This window comes from Panthera uncia (assembly GCF_023721935.1).
Source record: "Panthera uncia isolate 11264 chromosome B3 unlocalized genomic scaffold, Puncia_PCG_1.0 HiC_scaffold_1, whole genome shotgun sequence".
Lineage (NCBI taxonomy): Eukaryota > Metazoa > Chordata > Mammalia > Carnivora > Felidae > Panthera > Panthera uncia.
The window spans coordinates 7,791,587-7,799,193 of record NW_026057582.1 but is presented as its reverse complement, the minus strand read 5'-3'; positions in this window follow the sequence as shown (position 1 = coordinate 7,799,193).

Below are 7,607 nucleotides of genomic sequence, written 5' to 3'. Positions count from 1 at the left end.
GAGTGGGGCGTGGTCCAGGACAGAGTGGGGCGTGGTCAAGGACAGAGTGGGGCGTGGCCAAGAACAAAGCAGGGCGTGGTTCAGGACAGAATGGGGCGCGGTCAAGGACCGAAGGGGGTGTGGTCCTCGAAGGAGTGGGGCGTGGCCAAGAAAAGCTTCTGACAAAAGCTGCCTTCCAGAAGGAAAAAAGACAGTGGGGCAGCGGGGTGGCTGGGCACAAAAAGGCGTTGGCTATGCCCTTACCACGTGTCAGGCAGCTTGAACACAAGATGCCTTTCTCATGAGAAACAAGGAGGCTCTAAGAAGCCACTTCTCTTCTCTGTGGCCACAGAGCTGGCGAGAGGGTGCCAGAAGCCGGGGACAATAAAAAGAGGGACACACCCGTGGGGAAGTCCAGTAGGTCCCATTTCACACGTGGAGGACCCCCTTTTTCCGCCTGTTTCCACCCTTCCCTTTCTCTGGAGACCCTGGACCCAGAGAGCAGCTCAGCTGCCTTGTCAACTGGCGAGTGACTTCTTTCCTCCAGGGACCTCCTGGACCCTTTCTTCTTGGGGCGTTACTGCTAACAGGGCCCTGTGGGAGGGGACTGTGTGGTAGGACACGTCGGGATGCTAGCCCCCACCAGCCAACTTAGCCCACATTCAGATTCCTGCGGAGAGTGGGGTGCGTGCGTATTCTCCTCAGCGATGGGGCTCTGGTTCTCCATCTAGGGCCGGAAGTGTGGGGGAGAGGAAGAGCCTGAGGTCCAAGTGTCTCCATGGCAGCGAGACCATTGAGGAAGGGAGATGGCTCTGGAGCTCCCATCATTCATTAGCCTCTCAGGGAGGGGGAGAGAGGGCTGGCTGGTGAGGCCCTTGCTCACCCCATTTTCACCGAGTGGCTTTAACCCACCAAGAACCGTGTTGAGCTCTGGAAATCCAAAAGGAAATAAGATCCATTGCTGCGGTCACAGAGCCCCTAGTCCGGTCCAGGAGACACATCACTAGTGGGACAAGGGGGTGCTCAGGGGCCATGGCTAAGCACCCCAACCCTCTCTGGTCATCCACAAAGGCTTCTCAGAGGAGAAAACTCTGGGGGTCAGAGAGACCCCTCAGGACCAAAGTCCAGAGGTGGGAGAGATCGTGGCTGCTCAGGAGTATTGGGCCATCCAGTCCAAAGGGTGTGTCGGCAGGAGACCGGGGTGGGGGTGGGGGGCTGGCCCTCGATCACGGGGTGGCAGGAGCCATCTGGGCCATCTGGGTTTGGACAAGGTGTGATCTTCAGCCCGAGACTGGTGCCTGCCTCCCTGTGTGCGTCTGCAAACCCGAAAGATAGGTCAGGCTGCAGTGGGTTTCTGCTCCTTGAGAAAAGCCCTCAGCAGGAGAGACCCTCGGGATCCACCGGCCACTCTGATTCCAGCCCATGTCAAAGAACCACGGGGACGTTTGCATTCTGCTCGAAAGATTTACACTTGCTTCTGGGATCCTCTTCCGTCTTGCGGACCCCCAAGGTGGGTGGTGTCTCCTTCTCCCCTCAGAGGACGCTTGCAGAAATTGAGCAGAGTCCCAAATGGGAGCAGTGTGGCCTCCTCACTTCTGGCTTTGGCTGTCCCAGGGTCGCTGTGGGACTCGGTGGGAGGGGCCAGGGAAGGGGGTTCCAGACCCACATGCCCAGCCGGGTAGGCACTCGGAGACGGGGGAGCAGTGCGACAGGGCAGAAGAGGAGCCATGTCGATGCCTCCACCCGCCGCCCCCCCCCCCCCGGCAGGTGAAAGTCCAGGCATGTGTTTCCACACTGACGTCTGCTGGCCCCTGCATCCGTGGCCTCCATGGGTCATCTGTAGGGTCCCCAAGGAAGTGGGAAGTGGCGGATGGGAGGTTGGGAGCCTGGCAGGTGGGATGTGGCTGGCCCCGGGTTGGGAGTCTTCCCACATTGCAGCTGGGCCTCTCGGGCGCATTGCCTCCACTCTCTGAGCCCCGGGTTTCCCTACTGACTGGTAGAGGTCGGTGGGGGAGGGAAGAGAAGGTGACAGGCCTCCCGGTGGCTATGAGAAGCACGAGGACGCCTCCTACAGGCACTACCATCGTCTTGCCCGGGGAACCGTTATTCATGGCAGCCAAGGTCATTGCCGCCTTCCACCTCCGCAGTGGTTTTCGAGATACTTGCTTGCCTAACGGAACCATCAGAGGTACTGAAGCCCCGTCCTCTAATTTTGTGAGCATCCGGCAACCCCTGCTCAACGTGGGTGCGTTAGGATACCTGGGGCTTACTTAGGACGAGGTGGCCCAGCCCTCTGCTTGCGGCCGGTGAGACCTTAACGTTAGGCGTGTCCCTGCCGGCGAGGGCCGGGCACGGACAGGTGTTTGGTTAAGGCCTGCTGAGTGAAGGCAGGAACAGACGTCTCCGTGCGCGGTGAGACCTTACCCGGAGGGACCTCTAACTGTTCTTCCCACCTGGCAGGTGGCTCCCGAGCACGCATCGTGCTTGGTCCTCTGCGGACACGGAGAAAAGTGGCCCGTCTCATGGAAATCTGGGCTCTTGCTCCCCTCTCAGCGCCTGTCCGATGCGCCGGCCCTCACCAGCCTCCTGTGGGCCCAGCCCGGGGTGGGGGTGCAGCAAGTTTCAGGGAACCCCATTCCCTGCTGTGCATGCATCCAGGTGCTGCAGGGAAAGCGGGGCTCCCCAGTGCATCCCAGGCCTCCTCCCCCAGCGAGCTCCCAGCGTGCTGCCTACTGCGTGGTCACGGGATTTTGACCGTGTCATCTTTCTATATTTTTTTCTCCTGACTATAAAATTCACACGTGTCCATTGTGGGAAATTTGGAAAACCTACAAAATGCCCAAGAGGAAAAAGAGCGTGCTGCTGGCCGGCTTGTCGTGTTGGTTCCGTGGCTTTATCCCTGGGCTTCTCCTGTGTCTCTTTTTGATAGAGGTTGCCTCGGCTTCGTCTTCTGGGCCGTCCGACGAGTGTACAATTTCCTCGGCCACGTTTTTAAACTTCTTGGGTCCCTTTCTTGTTCCCGGCTTGTTCTTTCTATTGCATTAGCGACCGATTTTCTTCGGCAGAGGCAGTCGTGTCTACGACGTCTGTCTCTGTTTCTGTAAATAGTTTTTTCTTTTCCCACCTTTCTGTTCAACAGCTTTTCTCCAGGTCTGGCGATCAAGTGCGGTGATCTTCAGCTGTCGGTCCGACTTGCTTCCAGAGCAAGAGCGGGGCACTGGAAGCAGGGTGGAGGCTCTGGGTGCAGGGGTGGGGCCTGCGGGCAGGGGCTTCTCCCTGGAGGATGGCTGGGTGGCCACCGGGTCACTCCCCTGGGTGAGTTCCCAGATCTCAGTATCTGTTGGACAGTCTCCTCGAAGGGGAATCTCCAAACCTACTGGGAGGGGGGCTGTGTGTGGAGGGGGCTGGGGTCTCAGCCCAGCTGCCAAGATTCTACCACGTGAGGAGAGGGGGTCACGGATCCTGCCATACTGTCCTGGCAAATTTTCTCTTAACCCCCATTTGCAGTCGGGTCTTCACTGTGCCTGGTGTCGCTGAATACATGACCTGGTTCATTGTCACCACAAGGCGAACTTTATTCCAGTCTTTCTCGGGGGGGTGGGAGAGGCAGTTCCATAGGAGCACACGGTGGTGGGGGTGGGGGATGGTGGGGGGGGAGCCCAACTCGCTTGCCTGCGACCGCAAGTCCCACATCCTGGGGAGCCCCTCAGGTCCAGGCGACCGGGACAGCTGGTCCTCCCACCCGGTGGTCGCGCTGTCCTCACTCCAATTCTCCGCCAGTCCTCCTGTCTTTAGTCCTCTCTTATCCTCTAGCCTGCAGACGTCCTTGGTCCTTCTGGCTCCCCAGCCGGGCTGGGCTTCTGTCGGGGGGAGCTGGCTTGCTTCTCGCTGCCCACCCTCCTCCAATTAAATTTTAGCTCTCTGGTGTGCTAAGTCATTTCCCACGGACCTCTCAACTGCCCATCTTCCAAAATTTTGTTGACATCCCTCATCCACTGTGTTGTCACCGCCGTGTTCTTTGTTCTTGTGGGTGCGTAGCTATTTTGTCCTGTTACCATCATTTGGGTGAGGGCCCTGAACCCGGCGAGCGCGTGTGCCCCAGCTGTCCTGCTCAGCTGTATGCCCCTCCGTGCTTTCCTCCATTGGACTCCCCGCTCCGAGGCTGACGCCCACGCCACCTCCCATCTCCACCCCGAGTTCTGTATTTATAATTCGAAGTCTCTTTTAAAATCATAACCGTGCAATTGTTGAATTTTAGTTCTATATTTAAATGGGTCCAGTCCCTGCCACGGGTCTTTCTCCGTACTTCTTCCTTTCGTGGTTCTTTGAACTGGTTGATTTCAATGACAAGTTACTTTTTTTTTTTTTTTTTTTGAGGGCTTGGGTACCATATTCCTGGAATTTAATCGTGTTTGGGCATATCTCTGGTTTCCACTATACTCAAATAGCATCTTTTCAGGTTGTAATTCTCTTGGTGATTCTAGCACCTCAGAGCTGGTGGTCCGGACATTGAACATGGCTGCAGGCCAATCTTTGGCCAACTAGGTAGGTATTTTTCTCCTTGAGGGTGATTTGCTTTTTCCGTCTTGGTCTTCAAAGAGCTCATTTTTATCCTTGACATTCCAGAATTCAGCCATGCAATGTTTCCATGTTCATGGCTCTGAGTTAAGCTTTTCTGGAACACTGTATTTAGAGTTTTTGTGATCTGTTGCAAAAGTTGTCCATTTATGAGAAATTTTCTTGCATTATTTCTTTAAATGCATCTTCAGTTCCGTTTGTTGGATTGCTTACTCTAGGGATACACATTTCTTTTCTTAAATTTTTTTTAATGTTTATTATTTACTTTTGAGAGAGAGAGAAAGAGACATAGCATGAGCAGGGGAGGGGCAGAGAGAGACCCTCACCCAGAATCGGAAGCAGGCTCCAGGCTCTGAGCTGTCAGCACAGAGCCCGACGTGGGGCTCGAACTCACGAACTGCGAGATCATGACCTGAGCTGAAGTCAGACGCTCAACCCACTGAGCCACCCAGGCGCCCCAACTTATTTATAATTACTTCAATCTCTTTATTTCATCTGCATTCCCCGGTTTTTCTCAAGCTTTTCCATTATGGCACAAGTTGTGTGTGTGTGTGTGTGTGTGTGTGTGTGTATTTTCCCTTTTATTTTTTTACTTTAGAGAGAGTGTGAGTGGAGGTGGGGAGCAGAGGGAGAGCAATAGAGAAAATCCTAAACTGGCTCCACACTTGACATGGAACCCAATGCAGGGCTCGATCCCACAACCCTGGGATCACGACCTGAGCCGAAATCAAGAATCAGATGCTCAAACCACTGAGTCACCCAGGCACCCGGGCACCGGTTTCGGTTTTAAGCATGTCTTCTGTTCCTCATCTAAAAGTTAGTTGTTACTCTTGTAGAAATGTTTTGACTTCAGTCTTTCCCCTTAGATCTGAGCAGTGTCCCTTTTCATCTATTCCCGTTGTTTGATGATCTTGCCTCTCGGCTTTTGTTTGGCTGAGTTACTGAACGTACTAGCTGTTCAGTAATGAGGGATTTCCTTCTCTTCTGGGACTTAGGCTTTGCTGTAGGTCGGGATCTTTGTCTCTCTGTCTCTGTCTCCCCTGCCCGCCCCCCCCCTCCCCGCCGACTACTACGTGGGTGACAAGTTAATATCATCAGGTTGCCTCTACCGGGACATCTCTGCCCAGGCGTCATGTGCTGTGTTGGAACGGACTTGGGAAGTTGCTCGTGGGTATGTGGGTGACTCCCTGGGCTGCTTTCCCATCGAACTTGAGATCGGTTTGTGTTCCCTCCCAAGCTGCAGTCTGAAGACATATGGAGTTCTGGCCACTTTTCTCCAACTGTGGGATGGTTGGGGGTGGTGAGGACCGTTCAGCTGGGAGGCTGGGAGGTCTTTGTCAGGATGCAGGGTCTCCACTCCCTCATCTGAGATTTTTTTATAGGTCCTCTGCTAGGATTTGCTTCCTTGGTTGCGGGACAGACACCTTCCCACGATGGTTCCCCTGTTGGGAGTGGCCCTGAGGACTTCCCTTCTGTTGAGCTGTGGGGCCCTTCCGATACTGTTCCCCGTGGGCCATTAGGGATCAGGGTCAAGGAAAAGAGACGCCTGTGGGGTGAGGGCCTAAAGAGAGATGGGGACAGGGACAAGACGAGGGGCCTGGGGCAGGACGTTTGCATCCTTGGGCCAGAGGTGATGTCCAGTTGGCAGGGATAAATATTTTCAATATCCCCCTCTTTGGGCCCCCCGTCTGAGAGTGGTCCGTGGGTGGTCAGTGGCCTGGCATGTTCTCGGTCTAAGAAGAGAATTTCCTTGAGGGATATCATTTGGATGCAGGGGAGCTGTTGGGGAGCAGAGGGCTGACCCCAGCCAGCGGCTGAGGGGTGATGTGCCGGGTAGACAGTCTGTGCTCTGAGACCTGTCCTCCACAGGCCCTTTCCTGGAGCTCTTAGACCTCAAGGCCACGACACCCATCACCCCGTGAGACCTAGTCGCTCCTCTGAAATCCTGAGACCTCTGCAGACCCAAGGGGACTACGGGCCACCAGTGGGTTGGAGGAAAAGACTGTCCACCCCCTCTGCATTGGACAGAGGAGAATGGTCACCCCAGGTATACCCCATTCGGACCCCAGTTGCCCAGAGCGGCCAGGGATGTGGAGAACGCCCCCTTCCTCTGAGAGCAGACTCTGGACTTCTATGCTTCTACTGGGAACTGATTCCAGACCCTCAAAGTGAATGGGACCCCCCGTCGTCAGTGTCCCCTTCTCCTGTTTTTATCTCCTCCATAGCATCCATTGCTCTCGGCTCTAAACACCTGTCTACATGTCTATACTTCATCTGTGTGTGTGAGCTTCTCCAGTGCAGGTGCCATATCTCATTCTCCCGGTGCCTGGCACATAGTAGGTGCTCACTAAATGCCTGTTGAATGGACGAAAGATTTCACTGAAAAGGGATCTCTTCTCCGCCGGTGCCTTTTCCCAGCTCCCCCCACGCCACAGACCACATCCACAGGGGTGCACCTTTAGCGAGCGGGCGATTTTAAGGCTAACAGGATTCCTTCATAATTACATAGTTAAGTAAAATTTATGTTTGGCGGAATTAGCCGGGCTCCCCGAGGGCAGCATAAACCAGAGAGACGCTCCGTTTCAAAGTCCCGTCTCCCCGTTTAAAATAGTTTGTCATTCTTTTGTGGCAACGGTTAAGAGCTCCTGGAGGCACCCGGATGCTTATTTACTGATCCACAGATGACGGATGGTATATCCCTGCTTTGTTTGGAAGGGAAAACTTGAACAGCTTGTCTGCACCTCTCCGCTCGGACATTAAATCAACATGGCTCTATTAGTGGCCTTGGGATGCCAGCTGAGCTGTCTCTGAGCCTGTCACCGTGATGTCTTCATCTGTAACCAGAGCAGACGTGAGCTCCTGGCAGCTTCAGGAGGTGACAACAAATCCAATTAGCTCCTCTCCACGGCGCCACAGTACCACCGCGAAACGGCCTGACAGCAAAGGGTGGCTGCCTTACCCCGCACAGTGGGACGTGGCATTCGCAGGAAGGAGAGAGAGAGAGAGAGAGAGAGAGAGAGAGAAGGGGGGAGAGAAGGAGAGGGAGAGAG